The sequence below is a fragment of the Caretta caretta genome, chromosome 28 (genome assembly GCF_965140235.1).
Source record: "Caretta caretta isolate rCarCar2 chromosome 28, rCarCar1.hap1, whole genome shotgun sequence".
Taxonomy (NCBI): Eukaryota; Metazoa; Chordata; order Testudines; family Cheloniidae; genus Caretta; species Caretta caretta.
In genome coordinates this window covers 13,558,815-13,578,021 of record NC_134233.1, presented here as the reverse complement: position 1 = coordinate 13,578,021, position 19,207 = coordinate 13,558,815, and the positions used below count along the sequence as shown (strand labels likewise).

Genomic DNA, 19,207 nt, shown 5'->3' with positions numbered 1-19,207 from the left:
TTTTCTTTAAAACTTTTTCTGATTCCCACATAGTAACTTTTAAAGTTGTTTGAACTGTTTGCAGCACCGTTATCCCTCAGCGTGTCCAAATGAGTGGTCCATTTTTGCCTTTTGCAGTTCACCCTGTTTTGAGGTGGACCCATTTGTCCTTCCTATCTACTCCATTGTCTCATGAATAATTTGAGTGTGCCCTTCCTATCAGGAACCAGGGAGCATCACATCTATACCATTCCTCCTATTGCAAAATTATTATTCGGAATCACCAATGATTCAGATTATATCATTGCCAGTTGTTCTCACGTTGCTCTGGGTTGTGCTGAAGAGCAGTTACATTGGGAACTTTCCCAATTATATTTAAAGGAAGAGGAGCAGGGGCAGGAAAAGAAGTGTCATTTCAGCCTCTGAGACACTGGAAGGAGATGGGGTGACTCAGAGATTCCCTCCTTCCCCATCACTCCAGACCTGTTAACTCTGCATGGCTCAGACAGGAGGGATCTTCATCACATTCTATCCCTCCACTTCTCCAAGTGTCACGTGATGAAGCGTTCTCAGCTGTCTGTGCTTGGAGACGATGCTTTGACTTCTTTAATCCTATATCAGAGTCGCTATGCCTGGAGATGAAAGTGTCAAAAACCTGGAAGGGGAATTCAGATGGATCCCAAGCACCGTGTGATCATTTGGAGTTTAAATCCCAGGTTCCATCAATTGGTAAAGCCACTTCTGGCAAGGGGGCTGTTTTGTCCCCCATTATGGGGGATGCTAGGTTACTAAAATTTTTTTAAATAACCTAACTAATTCTATGGCATGGGGAATGGTCCCCTTCATGGTGCAGATGTTGAGGAAATAGAAGTGGGTTTTTTATTGAATTTATCCTTTGTAGGTGTTAAAAAAAAGTGTATGAAATGAAATCAGTGTTGGAAATCTAATAGCTACAGAAAAATAGCTAGTTTTGAATAGAAACTCCAGCTCTGATAACTAACAGGCCTGTATCCAGTCCCTTGCCTGGAATTGTGCCACCAAATTAAAGAAAAGCTGGGCATGTTTCAGGAAGCCATTCCTCACTAACACTGCTGAGATTTTGAGTGCTTTTGTAAAGGATTCTACTTCAGAGAAGTGTACATTTACCCTAACCAAGGCCAAGGATTTGGAAAGAACTGCGGTTGAATGAGTACACGCTCCGTTCTTGGTTTCCATCCCAGTAAAAGAAGCTATGGTGACCAAAGACCCAAGGAAAACTGTTTGTTTGTACAACTCACTGATTACAGATCCAAAACATGCCAGGGTTAGATTGAGAACAATCATCCTTCACCATTTGGATCCAAAGAGAGAGAGTGCTTCATAGGACATTCCCTCCTCGTGGATTCCAAACTGGGTGCCTGATTGGGTAATGTCAAAGTCAGATTCAGAACTCACATAATTTGTCAGACCATTCTGTTTATTAGCAAAGCACTTTGCCAATGCACCCAGATATGTGAGCCCCCTGCAAAGGCTCAAGCTAACTTGTTTATACAGATAAGCCAATTTAACATAAGAGACAAAAGGAAGCAGAAACTGACAAATATACATACATATCTTACTTGCATACTAATGTTTACCAATCTCCCAGCTCAGTAGGAGCTCTAAGTTAATTAGTTTGAGGACCCATTGTCTCACACTCCTTTATGTTTCTCTTCCTGACAACTATATTTCAACAAACCCTTCAAGTAGCATTTCTTTAATGAATTCTAATTTCAATATAATTTGTTCTATTTTCATAGTAACAAGGACTTTCAGGCTGTAGAAATGATGGAAACCAATGAGGCAATGAACGTGTCCGGTTCCAATTTCAGACTTCCAGATACTCGCATGTTGAGTCCTGATTCTCTGGTTTTGTGTCTGATGCTCCGGCTTCACAATAAAGCTGATGTTGGCACAGCTGCCCCAATGTAGCTGCACTGGTGTAGCATGCTATTACAGATGCTCTAAGCCAATGGGAGAGATCTCTCCCGTCGGACTTCATGAGTCCAGCCCCCTCAAGCTATATGTCCTGCTGACGTAGCGCTATCTACACAGGGCGTTAGGGCTGTGTAACTACATTGCTCAACTCTGGATTTTTCACACCCCTGAGCAATATAGTTATACCGATAAATGCCTTTAGTGTAGGACAGTTTTCTCTTGTGTTTTATGCATTTACATCCCTTCTCCTCTACCTCCTCCTACTTTGAAAGATTAAAAAGTGTGGAAAGAGAGATTTTTTTTTCCTCGTGATGCAAACATTCCCACATAGGAGACCCCTTCCACCAACACACATGGCAGAAGAACCAGCGATATATGAACTCAGAGAATTGGTTGGGACCTACGTTGGGACAAACCAGAACTAGAGCCAAGGTTCAGTTGTTGGCAACGGGGATTAAAAGAAAATGAACTCATATGACAAGAATTTGAGCTCTTTGAATATGTTACTGTTTCCAATGAAAATGAATTGATTGGTTAAAGAGTAGGAGACTAATTGTGTGATAATCTGAATCACTTTGTAAAACAAAGTGTCTTGTTTTTTGTTTTGTTAGTCATCCAGGAAGTGACAGCTGATCTTGAAAAGTTAATTTGCTTTAATTTACCCCCTGTAGTGTAAGGAGTTCTGGTAGAAAACCTCACTCCAATGGTTGGGGTGGAAGAATGTGTGTGAGTGTGTATAAGTGAATATTGGCCCAGGATAGATTTTAAATTTTTGTGTTTCAAATAGAACTTATTTTGCTTAGTTTCAAAGTCTATTAGTGAAAGCAAAATTATTCAAAGAGACAATTTGTAGAAGTTTTTACAAGTTCTTACACTTAGACTGTAAGGGTCACTGACTTCCCCACTTCTCTAATTTGCAAAGGAAAGTCATCTGTCATAGGATGTGTTCAGCAGGTAGGAAAGTTGCAGTCCTCAACCACCAAGGAAAAGGCTGAAGTCCATTACCTTTTAGGTCAAGAAGCCATCTAAAGTTTGGTCTATGCTGAAAAGCGAAGTTGACGTAGCCACCTCTCTCAGGGGTGTGAAAAGTCCACTCCACTGAGAGAAGTAGTTAATGTGACCTCAGCCCCAGCGTAGACAGTGTTAGGTTGTCAGAAGAATACTTCCAGTGTTTGAAGTATAGACAGAGCCTGAGACAGACTGATCCCCTATGGGAAGTGAGTCATGACATGAATTCCAATTTTGACCCATTTCCCTATATGTGAGAGAGGTACTAGTATGGAGGGCTGGGCCAGCTGTGCGATCGCCTGGTTCCTCAACTGTAGCTACAGCTCTTCGAACCCATCCACCCAAAGACTGAGAGAAACGGAGAGTTCCAACCATTGTTATTTTAGTATCTTATTGTTCCTTTCTCTGTTTTTTGTGCTGGCCTTTCTATTATATCAGGGTGTGAGGGTATAGCTCAGTTCATGTTGTGACAAAGCTCTGTCCTTGTCTCTATGGGTCCCACGTTTCCTGGTGGATTTTGCTAGCCTCAGAGGCTCACTGTGACCCTCCACATAGCCCTTCTCTCTCTCTAGAGGCAAGGGCCACAGCTTACTGAGCCATCATAAGCCAGCAAGGGAGGTGAGGAGAAGCAACCCTCCTCGCACAAACTCTGTTTCCCAGTATCCATGATTAATCAGGGAGGGGAGGAGAGGGGAGGGGGGAGCCCGGGCCCGCCCTCTACTCTGGGCTCCAGCCCAGGGACCCTAATAGTAGCAGCTATGGTAGCTGACTTTTGGGAAATAGGATGTGTACAATTCCCTGGGCCGCTTCCCCACAGCAACCCCCACTCAGTATCTCCTTCGCTGTTACCTCAGGGCCTCCTTCCTTGCACCTGATGTGGATTTGCACTGCTTGGTTCCTCCAACAGCACGGCTTCCTCCTACAGATCCTGACACATGCGCCTCACTGATGAACTGGGAGGCTTTTCACTAGTTCCAGCCAGGCCTTGATGGGCTTCACGTGTTCCAATCAACCTAGCTATCTCCACTGCTTTCTAGAAGGATCTTAATTGGCCCCAGGTGTCTTGATTAACCTGAAACAACTGCCGTTTGGTTACCATAGTACCAAGGATTTGTTTAGCCTGGGGCTAAAATACCTGTTCCTCACTACTTAACTATAGCCGTCTTGCCTTGCCCCGTCGCAATGTGTGACAAAAGCTTATTGGTGCCAATTGGCAAAGGGGTCACTGTCATTCACAAGCAACTCCTGTCTCAGACCTGACAAATTCACCACATCTAGGACCCAGAGCAGGGGTGGTGGAATCTTCCTTACAGTGGGGGGCCACCGGCGTCCAAACTGTGACGCCCCCATGACACCCCTTTCCCCCCAGCCCTCACTCACACTGCCCCTTCTCCCTGATGCCACCCCTCCCTCCAAGGCCACACCCACAGAATGCCTCTTCCCCCAAGGCTCCACCTTGTTCCCCCCTCCGTCGTCCGTTCTTAGGGCTGCTAAAAAGTGCTGGGCCCATGGCCCTCTAAACCCCCCTCGTCCTGAACCCTGACACACAGCCAGGCAGGCAACAGTGTGTGTGAGTGTGTGTATGTGACAGAGACTGTTGGGCTGTGCTGAGCCAGTGCGGGGGCTGATGTCGGGGCTGTCCTCCCCCTGACTCAGGACTGGGGTGTCCCGCTCCCCCTGACTCAGGACTGGGGTGTCCCCCCTCCCCCTGACTCAGGACGGGCATGTCCCGCTCTCCCTGACTCAGGACTGGGGTGTCCCCCTCCCCCTGACTCAGGACTGGTTGCTTCCAGCAGCTGTCTGAACTTAGGGACAGTGTGCCAACACACTCACTCTTCCACAACACACACGCTCCCCGAACACACACACTCTGTCCCCAACACACACACACTCTCTGCCCACCACGCCCACGGCAGCTGAAAAGCAGCTGGCAATCGAGTCGGATGCCCATGGAACAATGGGATAGAGAAACCTGCCTTTCGTGATGCTGTACCGGCCCACAAGGCATTGCAAACCCTTCTCACAGCACCCTGCAGCCAGTTGCACAGTGGGATAGCGACCCACAATGCACTGCTCTCTGTGGCGATCCAAGAGCTGCTAGCCTGGATGCGCTCCAATGACACAAGCAGCCTAGTGTGGACATGCAACAGCGGCTTAATTAAAACGCTTTAACTAAAGCAGCATAACTCTGTCGTGTAGACGTAGCCTGGCTCCCACTGGGGCCAAGGATGCTCAGGCACTGAAACTAAAGAGCCACAACTTCCTCCGTAGTTGGCAGGGTTCAAACCTGCACAGGGAGACCCCCCCCCCACAAGGGATTTCGAGTCCACCACCTTAACCACTCAGCCACAACTACTTGCTTTATAGAGCGCTCTCACGACACTCTAGTTCTTTTCTCACTGAGTGATCGTTTCCAATTGTTTCCTCAGACCAGCGTCCACAACACACTCACTGCTGTGCTGTTGTGTAAGTGTGCCCAGGGCTGAACAAGAATTCCTGCTCGTTTCCCTTTTGGCTGGAGCATGAGGAGAGTGTGTTTGTGGCCAGTGCTGTTGCTGTAGATTGTTGTAAAATTCCTGCCTCGATAATTCAGACAGTCCCTTTCCCGTCATATCCCCAGTACATCAGTGACTGTAATAGCAGGGGGCAGGTTTTCTGTGGGGCACAGAGCTTTGCCAGGGGGTTGGTGTCTCCTTCCTTTCCTCACCCTGGAGGAAACTCAGCTTTTCATTCCATCTTTAATGTGTCATGGAATAACAACAGCAGCATGAAGAAAGAGGTGGGCAGGGTGGGCCTCAGGGGAGGGGCACAGAGGTGCAAGTGGTGGGCAGGGCAGGATGGAGAGGCACGGGTGGCAGGCTGGGTGGGTCTCATGGGTGGGGCTGAGAGGTGGGAGCGGCGGCCAGGGTGGGTCTCAGGGGAGGGGTCAGAGAGGTGTGGGTGGCGGGCAGACCTTGGGGTAGGGGGCGGAGAGGAATGAGCAGCCGGCAAGGAGGCCTCGGGGAGAGAGGAGCGAGTGAAAGGTGGACCAGCAGGCCTCAGCCGAAGAGGCAGAGTGGGGTGGGAAGAAGTCCTCCTCTTAACCCAGTGCTATCTACACCGGGATTAGGCTGATATAACTGCATTGCTCAGGGAAGGTAAAATGTTTAACACCCCAAAGTAATGTTGTTACTGACTTAATTTTGTCGGATAGACCTGTCCAAAGAATCACACACACACCTTGGGAGTAAAACTTCACCCGCTTCTCTGCTTTACAGAATCGAAACACAAGAAACGCTTGTCAGGGCCCAGTGCGGGTTGGCAGGGAGTCAGGTGTGGGCAGACACCATACGTTAGCCAGATGAAGGCACCATGGATTAGCTGGTTTAAAGCACCTGTCTTCTAAACAGGAGATCCTGGGTTCAACTCCCAGTAGTGGCTTTTAAGGCACCTGATACTGGCTCCTATCAGAAGACAAATAACAGAGTTAGATGGACCTTTGGTCTAGCTCAGTGTAGCCATTCTTGTTGTTTAAATTACACTCAGAGGCACTGATAATAGAGTGACTGAAAGTTTGGGTGTGAAGGGCTGATAGGTCAGTGTTCCAGTCCCCTCGCAAACGACCCCCTCCCTCTGGGACAGGGGCAGGTCCGAGCTCTCACACCAAGTGGCTCATTGGGGCTGCCAGAATCTCTGGGCGGCTCATTCAGTTTATGCCGAGGGTTGAGTCCTGCTTTGTGCACCGTGTCTGAGAATGAAAATCCTAAACCTCCTTTTGAAATAAAGAATACAGCAGCACCTGTTTTGTCACTGCCCCGAAACAGACAGAGAAATGGAGAAATGCCATTGAGTCCAGGGGAATACTTCACTGCGGTTTTACCTGTTTCACTTGCCAAACTCCCGCCCAACCTTCTGGGCTCCTAGAGCAGGGTCCTGAGCCTGAGCCGAGACACGTACCCTGCAACTTTACAGCCCAAGCCGCTGTCCTGGATTAATGTGACACAGGCCACCCATGGGTGAATCATTGCACTGTAGACATATCCCAACGTTATGTCTCCACAGCGATTAAAACACCCAGGGCACCTGTCCCAGAGCCCGGGGCAGTTAACTGAGGCTTATGGGCCTGGGGCTGCAGGGCTATAAAATGACAGTGGAGACAGATGGGCTTGAGCCCAATCTCTGAGGCCCACGAGGGGTGAGGGTTTCCGACCCCAGACTTCAGCATGAACACCAATATCTGCACCCCAGTTTTGAGCCCCACAGCTTGAGCTCCAGGAGCCCAAGTCAGGTGACCCAGGCCAGCCCTGCTGCCATCTTTATCCCGGGAGAGAGGGACTCTACGGGGACCTCTCCATTGCAGTGTCAGCCCAGGGGTGGCAGGCTGTGCTCAAAGCAGCACCCTGGAAGCCCCATAGTCACCACTCTCATAGAATTAAGGTACGATTTGTACAGAGTCGGCCTGGTGAGCTATCATTGTAAAAGTCGTGATCTGCTGAAGGCTAGTGGCTGGGTGGATGGTGTGTGCTAGGCTTGTCTGGGAAGTGGTGGAGTTTTGCTCTGGGTGCGTCACTGAAATATGTGATGAGGCTGGGAAATGGCCACCGCCAGCCTTTCCGGTGTGACGCTGGAGGAGCCAGACTCGCTGCTGGCTCAGTGAAGGTATCCACGCTCCCAAGGACTCTCCCAGGAACCGTGTACAATGCGGACTCCTCCGAGACAGCCCAGAGACAATGGACACTGCTTGACTCACATCAAGGCAGAGGAAATTTCTAGCAAGTTGGAAGAGGGGAAGAGACGTCATGACTTGGCGTCTCTCCCCTGCAATTCAACACCTGGCAACACATCTGGAGGACAAAGACTGAACTGAAATAATTCAGAGATCAGAAGAGAATAATAATAATCCATTCAAATGAAAGTCCCCAAACAGACTAGAATTGGTTTCCCAGCAGAAAATTTTCAATTTTGTTTTCCCAGTCAGACCTCGCCAAGGGAAGCAGAGAGAAAATGTTTGAGTTGCTTCCTCCAGAGCACCTTGACCTAGACACGCTAGCTGTGGGTCACTGTCGTGGCTGAGGTGGGGGCATTTTAATTATTTGGGCTGGTCCCAGGGTGTTTGGGGGACATTATGAGGCTGTTACCTTTTGAGATAAATACTAAGAAACAAAGAACTCTTTGAGAAATCTGGGATTTAGACGTGTTTTATTGACAGCAAGGGAGGTCTGAGTTCCTGAGAAGGTTTTTGTTTACAGGAAGCAATGTGGCTTGTACCAAAGGGGAGATGGTTGTTTGTGAAGGAGGGGAGAAGACAAAATGCACACAATGAGGATGGGATTCAAACCCATGCATGCAAAGCACAATGATTAGCAGCCCACCACTTTAACCACTTGGCCACCTCATATGAGCTGCCAAAGAAGGGACAGGAGGAGAAATCTAAGGCCAGCAGAGGTAGGAACAATATGGAGTTTTTAAATACGAAGTGTAAGGAGGGTCTGAATGACCTCCCCCCTCACATCTAGTGATGAGCTGGGGGAAAGACTTCAGGAACAGACCGTCTTTACATAGACAGGCCTCCTCTGCCTAGGTATGCAGCAAGTATCCTTTGAATAAAAAAACAAACAAACAAAATAGAAAGGTAATTTTTTGGTTTTCCTGCAGTCAGCCAAAAAAAATGTGAAAAGAAAGGGGCATTTTTAAGCAATCATCTGTCCCCACCCAGGGGCTGGGGAATGCTTATTTTCTTTTTCAGACACTTTCTGGGCAAGCTGGTGCCAGTGGAAGAAAACCCAGAACGCCGTGGGTCCCCTGTCGCAACAAAACATTGTGTTCTGTGTTTGTCTTGTTGTTCCTGTTATTTTGGTGGATATTGTAAATTCTTCAGGCGTGACACCCCCTTTTAATTGGGCATGTCGTGCTGCCCCTTTCGGGGCCAAGGGAAAATGTACCCTAATTCAACCTCTTCCACCCTCTACTCCGCCACCTCCCTCCAAATTCTCTGTGACACCCCCATCCCCACGGTGGTCTACCCCCATCCAGAGACCTGTGGTTCTTAATGCAACTGGTTTACAAATGACTATCGCTCTGTTCCCCACTGACTGGTCTCTCAGTACAACATTTGATAACTGTTCTGTTTACCAAAGTAGGTGAAAGAATGTTGCCATAAGTAATTTCAAACTCATTTGAATTGGATGGAGGGGAAATAAACAAGAACATCCGAAAATGGCGAGCCCCCACAAATTACCTCTGGGAAGGCTGAAACTCACTGCAGGAAGCTGACTCAGTGTCTCAAATCCAACGCTTGGAATGTGCCTGGGGCTACTGGACGGAGTGGGATTACGTCAGGGATTTGAATCATAGACTCATAGAATCATAGCATAACAGAGTTGGAAGGGACCTCTGGAGGCCATCTAGTCCAACCCCCTGCCCAGAGCAGGACCAATCCCCACTAAATCATCCCAGCCAGGGCTTTGTCAAGCCTGACCTTAGAAACTTCTAAGAAAGGGGATTCCACCACTTCCCTAGGTAACGCATTCCAGTGTTTCACCACCCTCCTTGTCAAAAAGTTTTTCCAAATATCCAACCTAAATCTCCCCCACTGCAACTTGAGACCATTCCTCCTTGTCCTGTCATCTGCTACCACTGAGAACAGTCTAGATCCATCCCCTTTGGGTCCACCTTTCAGGTAGTTAAAAGCAGCTATCAAATCCCCCCTCATTCTTCTCTTCCGTAGACTAAACAATCCCAGTTCCCGCAGCCTCTCCTCATAACTCATGTGTTCCAGTCCCCTAATCATTTTTGTTGCCCTTCGCTGGACTCTCTCCAATTTTTCCACATCTTTCTTGTAGCGTGGGGCCCAAAACTCGACACAGTACTCCAGAAGAGGCCTCACCAATGTCGAATAGAGGGGAACGATCACGTCCCTTGATCTGCTGGCAATGCCCCTACTTATACAGCCCAAAATGCCATTGGCTTTCTTGGCAACAAGGGCACACTGTTGACTCATATCCAGCTTCTCATCCACTGTCAGCCCTAGGTCCTTTTCTGCAGAACTGCTGCCAAGCCATTCGGTCCCTAGTCTGTAGCGGTGCATTGGATTTTTCTGTCCTAAGTGCAGGATTCTGCACTTGTCCTTGTTGAACCTCATCAGATTTCTTTTGGCCCAATCCTCTCATTTGTCTAGGTCCCTCTCTTTCCGATCCCTACCCTCCAGCGTATCTACCACTCCTCCCAGTTTAGTGTCATCCGCAAACTTGCTGAGGGTGCAATCCACACCATCCTCCAGATCATTAATGAAGATATTGAACAAAACCGGCCCCAGGACCGACCCTTGGGGCACTCCACTTGATACCGGCTGCCAACTAGACATGGAGCCATTGATCACTACCCATTGAGCCGACAATCTAGCCAACTTTCTACCCACCTTATAGTGCATTCATCCAGACCATACTTCTTTAACTTGCTGACAAGAATACTGTGGGAGACCGTGTCAAAAGCTTTGCTAAAGTCGAGGAATAACACGTCCACTGCTTTCCCTTCGTCCACAGAACCAGTTATCTCATCATAGAAGGCAATTAGTCAGGCATGACTTTCCCTTGGTGAATCCATGCTGACTGTTCCTGATCACTTTCCTCTCCTCTAAGTGCTTCAGAATTGATTTCTTGAGGACATGCTCCATGATTTTTCCGGGGACTGAGGTGAGGCTGACTGGCCTGTAGTTCCCAGGATCCTCCTTCTTCCCTTTTTTAAAGATGGGTACTACATTAGCCTTTTTCCAATCTTCCGGGCTTCTCCCAATCACCATGAGTTTTCAAAGATAATGGCCAATGGCTCCGCAATCACATCCGCCAACTCCTTTAGCACTCTCGGATGCAACGCATCCGGCCTCATGGACTTGTGCATGTCCAGCTTTTCTAAATAGTCCCGAACCACTTCTTTCTCCACAGAGGGCTGGTCACCTCCTCCCCATGCTGTGCTGCCCAGTGCAGCAGTCTGGGAGCTGACCTTGTTTGTGAAGACAGAGGCAAAAAAAGCATTGAGTACATTAGCTTTTTCCACATCCTCTGTCACCAGGTTGCCTCCCTCATTTAGTAAGGGGCCCACACTTTCCTTGGCTTTCTTCTTATTGCCAGCATACCTGAAGAAACCCTTCTTGATTTCCACTTAGCTCAAGTGATGGTTGGTTGGGAAATAGTATTCTAACCCTCGATCAGGGTTGAAAGGGACCTCAGGAGGTATACAGTCCAACCCCCTGCTCAAAGCAGGACCAACCCCAACTAAATCATCCCAGCCAGGGCTTTGTCAAGCCAGGCCATATAAACCTCAAAGGATAGAGATTCCTCACCTCCCTAGGTAACCCTTTCCAGTCTTCACCACCCTCCTAGGGAAATAGTGTTTCCTAATATCCAACCTAGACCTCTCCCACTGCATCTTGAGACCATTACTCCTTTTTCTGTCATCTGGTACCCCTGAGAACAGGCTAGATCCATCCTCTTTGGAACCTCCTTTCAGGTAGTTGAAAGCAGCTATCAAATCCTTCTCACTCTTCTCTTCTGCAGACGAAATAATCCCAGTTCCCTCGGCCTCTCCTCGTAAGTCATGTGTTCCAGTCCCCTAATCATTTTTGTTGCCCTCCCCTGGACTCTCTCCAATTTCTTTCTGTAGTGGGAGGGGGCTCTGAAAACTGGGCGCAATGCTCCAGATGTGGCCTCATCAGTGCCGAATAGAGGGGAATAATCACTTCCCTCAATCTGCTGGCAATGCTCCTCCTAATGCAGCCCAATATGACCAGTTACCCATATTGAATGCAGGCTCAGCAATATTTGATAAATTGGTTGCTGTCCATTCAGTCGGTTATTTCCTACTTATTCATAACTAATGAAGATGCTCTAAGGGGATGGGAGAGAGCTGTCCCGTCCGTGTAGTTAATCCACCTCCCCGAGAGATGGTAGCTATGTCAGTGGGAGAAGCTGTGTCGGTGGGTGGGCAAGCTGTGGGGTCTACATGTATAGATAAAGTTTAATCAAACCCCATTTTTAAAACCACCCATCGTCTGAGAATGGAAAAGGAGCTCTCTGAGCAGGGCCTGTCCTTCAAAATCCTTAAGATCACTGACTTGCCTATGCCAATGCCATGGGGGGTGTAGCTCAGTGGTTGAGTGTTTGACTGCAGCTTAAGTAGTCCTTGGTTCAAATCCAAGTGCCCCCTTACAAGCCTGTTCCCTTAACAAAAATAAGCACATTTCCATTATGTTCGGGAGCTCCACTGAATAGGGATTAATGGAAACATTCAGTGTTTTCCTGTGCAAATCCATAGAAACCTAGCAAACAGGTCACTCATCTGAAATCAGTTCCAATCCTCTGAGTGTCTAGTTTATGTTTTCACCACTGAAACAAAGACACATGAAGGCACATTTGCAGATCCTTGGTCTCCATGGGCTACAATGTGCAGAAGAACAAGAACCCCATCCCCTTGGGAGGAATGGACGAGTCTGTGTTACATTCCAATGGCAGCTGTTTAAAGGGAACGTGCTTCGAGTTCATGATCACCCGCAGCGTCTCTGTAAGGTTACCAACCACAGAGCCAGTTGTGGCTGCATCTAAGTAACCGCAGAGTTAGTGTAGTACCAGATCGTTAATTGCACAGCGTCACTTTCTGGTCTCGTGGATCATTTGGGTAGAAACAGCCATTTCCTGCCTCTCTTTCACACAGAAGGACAATTTTCTATGTGCAGACGCAGGAACATCAAGATCTTTCTCTGTCCCTTGTGCAAAGTAGGGTGTCAAATTCCAAGGAACCTTCCTCTTCTGCGATGGAAACAATGGAGAAGCAGGGGGCCCTGGGCACCTCCAGCCCTGGCCGGGAGATGTTCCCTCCCTGCTTTCTTTATGCTGCTTGTTGTTATTTCATGGAGTGTCTGGGATGGGGGAAAAGATGAGTTCACTCCAGGTGGAGGGAAAAAAGGACCCTGAGAATCTCAGGGCCTCAGGGAAAACCTAATCCCTGCTACCGGGATCACTGAAGTGCTGGGGATTTGAGCAGGAAAGGGACTGTGTGAATTGTCCAGGTGGGGAATGAATAACCACCGACAACTAGTTCCACCTCATTAACCACCAACACAGGCTAATCGTGCTGCAGATAGAAGGGAAACTGGGAGTGATTCTTTGCTGTCAGCCATGGAAACAGTGACCCGAGTGCACTGCAGTGAATGTGCTGGGGAAAGCTGGACTTTACAGGCAGGTGGAAATAGCAGATCCGAGAAAAGCCCCCCCCCCCCAACTTCTTCCACCGGGGTGAGGTGTTGAGCGACTCACAGCGCCCCCCAGCGCCGTTACCTTTCAGCAGGGGCTGGCAGCTCCAGCCAGTCAATACAGGGGAGAGGGCCGAGTGTATCTCTGCACCCTGAGTCCAGGGCAGGCCCTCTCTGTCCCCCACATAGAGAAACTGGCCCTGCTGCAAAGTGACCCCTGAGAACCAGCAACCTCCAAGACAGAGGGTTTGGCCCTCAGAGCAGGGAATGTGTCCCCCATGCTGCCGTTAGGCCCCTGGAGGCTCTGGAAACAGGAGGGCTCTGAGCGTAACCCATCCCAAACAGCCACTGTCTGGGGATGTAGCTCAGTGGTAGAGCGCATGCTTTGCATGTATGAGGCCCCGGGTTCGATCCCCAGCATCTCCAAGTTCTCTTTTCACCCTGCTGCTTTGCTCAGGCCCAGAGGGGATGTGGCCCAGCAGTCTCCCTGCAGGAGTTTCAGTCCTGCTCAGCGCGTGGCAGGTGCCCATTGCACGGAAGGTCTGTGGGGGTTTCTGCTCCTAAGTCACCTTGGTACATTTAAGATTCCCACCCAAGGGGTGACTTGGGACAGTAGCGGATGAGAAGGGGGAATCCTCCAGCCCTGGAGGGAAAGGTCCCGTCTGCCCAGACTGAGGGGCAAGGAGACGGAGGGGCAGTCAGTGCTCAGAGAGGAGAGAGCTCAGTGATTTACACCCATCAGGGGACACTGTCTTTTTGAGGCGGGTGCAGCTGGCTTGGGATGGTGCTGATGATGGATAGAAAACAGGCTGGAGTCAAAGACAGATCAGACCACAGAAGGGGAAGGCGAAGGGCAGCTCCACAGAAGGTCCTGGGTGCTCAGATACCCCAGTTCTAGGTACCCTGGCCTGTCCCAGAGAGAAAAGACAAAGAGGGGCCCAGCCCCCCGACAGTCATCCCATGGACAAGAATCTGGTTGGGAGTGGGGTGAAGGTTCCCGATGGACAAAGGGGAGCTGAAGTCCCCCAGCGTCCTGGAATTTAAGCAATGCAAGCTTCAAACCCTGCACGGGTGGGGCCTGAGGGGCACCCGCAGAAGGTTGGGCTGGACAGGGGCGGCAGGTTTCTACAATTTTTGGTGGTTTCCAGAATGGGACCAAGTCCTGCCTCCCCGTCCACCTCCCCCCACATCTGCCTAAGGCTCTGGGAGGGAGTTTGGGTATGGGAGGGAGAGGGAAAGGGGTTGGGCTCTGGGAGGGAGTTTGGGTGTGGGCTGTGGGTTGCGGCAGGGCGTTGGGTGCAGGAATGGGTGGGGTGGCCAGGTTCTGGGAGGGAGTTCAGGTGCGGGGTCTGGGCTGGGGGAGGGGGTTGGGGTGCAGGAGAGGGTGCAGGTCGGGCTCTGGGAGGGAGTTTGGGTGTGGGGTGTGGGCTCTGGGCTGGGGGAGGGGGTTGGGGTGCAGGAGAGGGTGCAGGTCAGGCTCTGGGAGGGAGTTGGGTGCAGGGGGTGGGCTCTGGGCTGGGGAAGAGGGTTGGGGTGCGAGAGCAGGTGTGGGGGGAGGCCTGTGGGAGGAAGTTTGGGTGCGGGATCTGGGTTGGGGTTGGGGGTTGGGGTGCAGGAGGGGGTGCGGGCGCAGGCTCTGGGAGGAAGTTTGGGTGTGGGGTGTGGGCTCTGGGCTGGGGCATGGGGGTAGGGTGCAGGAGGGAGTGCAGGGGGCGGACTCTGGGAGAGAGTTTGGGTTCAGGGGGGTGGGCTCTGGGCTGGGGCTTGGGGTGCGGGAGAGAGTGAGGGGTGCAGCTCTTACCTCAGGCATCTCCCAAAAGCGACCCACACCCCCCTCTGGCAGCAGCTCCTAGGTGGGGGGTCTCTGCCCATCGCTGCCCACAGACACCACCCCAGCAGCTCCCATTGCCACAGATGGCAGAGTCGGCCCTCGGGGCGGGGGCAGCATGTGGAGATCTCCCCACCCCCGGGGCTGCAGGGACGCGCCAGCCGCTTCCGAGACTGGCAGGCCACACGGAGTGTAAGCAGTGTCAGGGTGAGCTTCACCCTGACATCTGGTGGTGAGGTCTGGCAAGTTGTGGAAAAGAACTTCAGGGGCCGATCTCATTTGCATCGGCACACCCACCCCACCTAGAACGAGGCCATAGCTGCCCAAATGGTCACTTTGGCTGCTGTGGGATCCCCAGTGTCTCTGTTATTGGGGCAGGAAGAATAAATTGTGATTACCCTGATTATGGGAACTGTGCTGGGAACTGTACTTGGCCTTTTGTGATGATGGAGGGACTCACCATCAACTAAGTAGCACTCGCTAGGCAAGGGTCATGGGTTCCAAAACTCTGTGAATTGAGAGAGGGTGGGGACAAGTATTAATACTTTGTGGTATGGGTTCCTTGATGAGGGCCTTGCATGCTAATTGTCCTTCCTTTTGTCTCTCCACTGTGGAATCTCAGAGCTAATCTGGATTCCATTAGGAGTCTCGTTACAGACTGCTGAGCTCACTTTGGGCTAATGGTGGACCAGCACTGAGGCTCCCCTACTACAAGCTGACTTCACTAAAAAGCTGGGCTGACTAAAAGCTGAAATCACTGAGTGTTGTGTTAAGTAGTGGGGGAGCCTGAAAATATATTGTGGAGAAGTTTGTGGGACGGCTGGAGTGCCTCGTGGACAGGCTGGTGGAGCAGTTCATGGGACGGCAGGAGCTGCTGGTGGGCTGCGGAGCGGAGCTGAGCGAAGCAGTTTGTGGGGCGGCTGGTGGAGTGGAGACCTATGGAGCTGTGGGGCGGTCAGCTTCAGATCATGTAAGGTGCCTTTTACCCCCACCCCCATCTCCACCCAGGTTGGGAGGTAAAGCTCTGCAGATAAACTTTTGAACTTTGGGGCTGCCCTGACCAGGGACAGAGACTTTTGGGTCATTGGACTTTTGGGACTGATTTGGGGTTGCTGGACTCAAGAACCAAAGGGAAAGGGCACGCCCCAATTTGCTTGGGGTGGGTTTTTTTTTTGCTCGTGGGTTGTGTTATGAATCCTGTTGGTGCTGTATCCCCAACATAATGCCACATTGTTTCTCTCTGTTATTAAAAGGCTTTTTGATACACTCAGACTAGGTGATTGCAAGAGGGGAAGTATTGCCTCTGGGAGGCGCCCAGCGGGGGTGGTACATATTTGTCCCAGGTCACTGGGTGGGGGCTCGAGCCGGTTTGCATTGTGTTATTGGAATGGATCCCCTAGATATTGAACCCGGCCCTTGTTGCTGCCAACTCTGACGGGCAGAAGGGTTACACGGAGCGAGGGTGGGCAGGAAGCCGCCTTAGCCCCCTTGTGTTACCGGTGATGGCGGTGGGGGTTCCCGGGCCCTTTTAAATTGCCCGGGGGCAGCAGGCGGGGCTGGGGGAGACACCGGGCCCCGGACTTTGGTGGAGCCAGGCCCCCGTGGTCTTATGTTGCTGGAGCATGGGCACCAGCGGCCCAGATGAGGCACCTCCCCTGCGGCTGGAGGAGCATGGGTGCTAATCCACGTTTCAGCGGGTTGGTTTTTGGAGGGTTAAATGAAGGCAGCCTCTGCTCTGGGCTCGCCCAGTTTCAGGGCCTGACGCTGCTTTGCACAACGACGAATCTCGGAACAGGCCAGCACTGAAATGACGGTAGAACCTGAGGAAGGAAAAGCCTCCGGGTTCGTCTGTGGGCCTTGATGCCGAACGGGAGCCGTAATTTGACTCGCTTTGTGGCTGCGGCTGGTAAAATGTCAGGACAAAGTCGTCCCAGTGATTGTGACACTGGGTTTGAGGCGGCTTTGGTCTTATTAAAATGTAACTAGCATGGAACACTTGTGTTTTTAAAGGTGGCTTCCCCAAGCAATCCCAAGTTGTTCTTCCCAGAGCTGGGTGATGGTGGGCAGCAGGGGATCTCCCCAGTCTGCGGGGAAATCTCTCTGGGCCCCACTGTTAGTTCTCCAGCCTTTCTCCCCCTAACCATGCACACCTCTCCCCACCCATTATCAATGCTTTACAGCGACCCCTCCCTCCCTTATGGGATACAGCCTCTGGGTGACAGAGACTGCCTGGGGCTCCCCTCTGCATGGCCCCGATGGGGGAGGAAGAAGACGGGCAGAAGGAGTCAAATGGGGCTAAACCAGAATAGAGGAGATTTTCTTCCTGTTAAAATGGACTGGAGTCTCATTGCTGGAAAGCCACACCTTGAGTGAGGTTTGAACCGGCAGCCTTTCAATTGCCAGGCAAAGGTGCGAACCACAGAGACGGATCACGGCCGACTTCCCAGCGCTGTCCAAGGAGCCCCTGCAGGGGTGCAAGTGGTTAGTGCAAAGGGCAATGTTGCTGGGGTTGTGAGCTCAAGCCTTTCCTGAAGCCCTGGTTTCTATTACCCCATGGAGCTTCCCCAGCTTGCTTGTCCTAATTCACATGGAAAGTGCCATGAGAGGAAGGTATGAAATGTGGATGTTGGTGCAAAGCTTGGGACCCCCCACCAATGCTGGCCCTAGCTCCGGGTGGGTTGCTCAGGGGCAGGGAGAATTGATTTCTTTGCTGCTGAGAAAGCTGCCAGGACAGGTCTGTGGGCACCAGAGCTCCCCGCTTCTTCCAGCACACACCAGGCTCTGTCTCTCCTGGAGGAGGGTCCTATAAGCATTGAGCCTACAGCTCTTCCAAGCCTTCTTAGCACAGCGGGCAGCACGTCAGTCTCATAATCTGAAGGTCCTGAGTTCAAGCCTCAGAGAAGGCAACTCTTCTTGCTCCCTGCTTCAGATTTTCTAATGGAAATCGTGGAAAAGGGACTAGAGCTGAGTGGTTTCTCGACACCTCCCCATCCATCTAACACACACCCAGAGACTTTTCTAAGGGTACGTCTACAGTACGAAATTAGTTCAAAATTATTTGATTTGAAATTTCGGGAGCTATTTTAGACATTCAGGCTTCGGTGTCCCCACTAAAGCGCGTGAATTCGGCAGAGTGCGTCCACGGTATCGAGGCTAGCATCGAATGTCGGAGCGGGTGCACCGTGGGTCGCTATCCCACAGTTCCCGCCGCCCACTGGAATTTGGGGTTACGCTCCCAGTGCACGATGGGGCAAAAACATTCTTGCGGGTGTTTCTGGTGCGTGTCATCAGGAAGCTCTGGCAGACAATCGTTTCACGCCTTTTTGGCATGCAGACGCCGTACTGCTTTCAGCAGACGGTGCACCGCTTGCTCTCCTGCAACTATGAATCCGCCTCTCATTTCCTCTCCCCTTCCAATGTAATCTCTACTATCTGCTCTTTCTCTTCCTCATCGAACTCTTCTGCCTCCAACTCTGCTCTCCTGCTGGTGCCACGCTTCCGAGCTTCTCCGGGTTCTCTGTCCTGGGCTCCCGCCTCCGTGAAAGCCACAGAAGACCACCATTTCCCGCCTTTGTTCGGCTACCACAAACCAAACAGCACCTCTTCCCCTGCCACAGTTTTGACCATTGTAAATACCTCGCGCATTATCCAGCAGTATGTGCAGTCCCTGCAAAACGGGGCGAGGAAACAACGACGGTGCGATTACTATACTGATGAGGACATGGACAAAGATGGCACGGCGTGTGGCAATTGGGAGATCATGGTGGTGCTGGGCCAGGTTCATGCCATGGCAGGCCAATTCTGGGCCCAGAAAACAAGCAGAGACTGCTGGGGCCTCATTGTGTTGCAGGTGTGGGATGATTCCCAGGGGCTGAGAAACTTTTGTATGTGTAAGGGCCACTTTCATGGAGCTTTGCGACTTGCTGTCTCCTGCCCTGAAGTGCAAAGACACCAAAATGAGAGCCACCCTCACAGTTGGGAAGTGAGTGGCCATAGCCCTGCGGAAGCTTGCAACGCCCGACAGCTACCAGTCAGTCGGGAATCAGTTTGGAGTGGGGAAATCTTCTGTGGGGCCTGCTGTGATCCAAATAGCCAACACAATTATTGATCAGCTGCTAGCAAGGGTCGTGACTTTGGGAAATGTGCAGACCATTGTGGATGGCTTTAATGCGCTGGGGTTCCCTGACTGCGGCGGGGCGATAGATATAACGCAT

At 50.9% G+C, this 19,207-nt stretch overlaps 3 non-coding genes across 3 annotated transcripts; all 3 read left to right on the top strand.

The window, feature by feature from the left end:
* The first annotated feature begins 12,051 nt into the window (after positions 1-12,051).
* TRNAC-GCA (transfer RNA cysteine (anticodon GCA)) lies at positions 12,052-12,123 on the top strand. Its single transcript has one exon. It is a non-coding gene; the product is annotated as a tRNA-Cys (tRNA).
* A 1,396-nt stretch (positions 12,124-13,519) lies between these two features.
* On the top strand, positions 13,520-13,591 carry TRNAA-UGC (transfer RNA alanine (anticodon UGC)). The gene has a single exon. It is a non-coding gene; the product is annotated as a tRNA-Ala (tRNA).
* Positions 13,592-17,826: 4,235 nt separating this feature from the next.
* Positions 17,827-17,899, top strand: TRNAM-CAU (transfer RNA methionine (anticodon CAU)). Its single transcript has one exon. It is a non-coding gene; the product is annotated as a tRNA-Met (tRNA).
* The last annotated feature ends 1,308 nt before the right edge of the window (positions 17,900-19,207 follow it).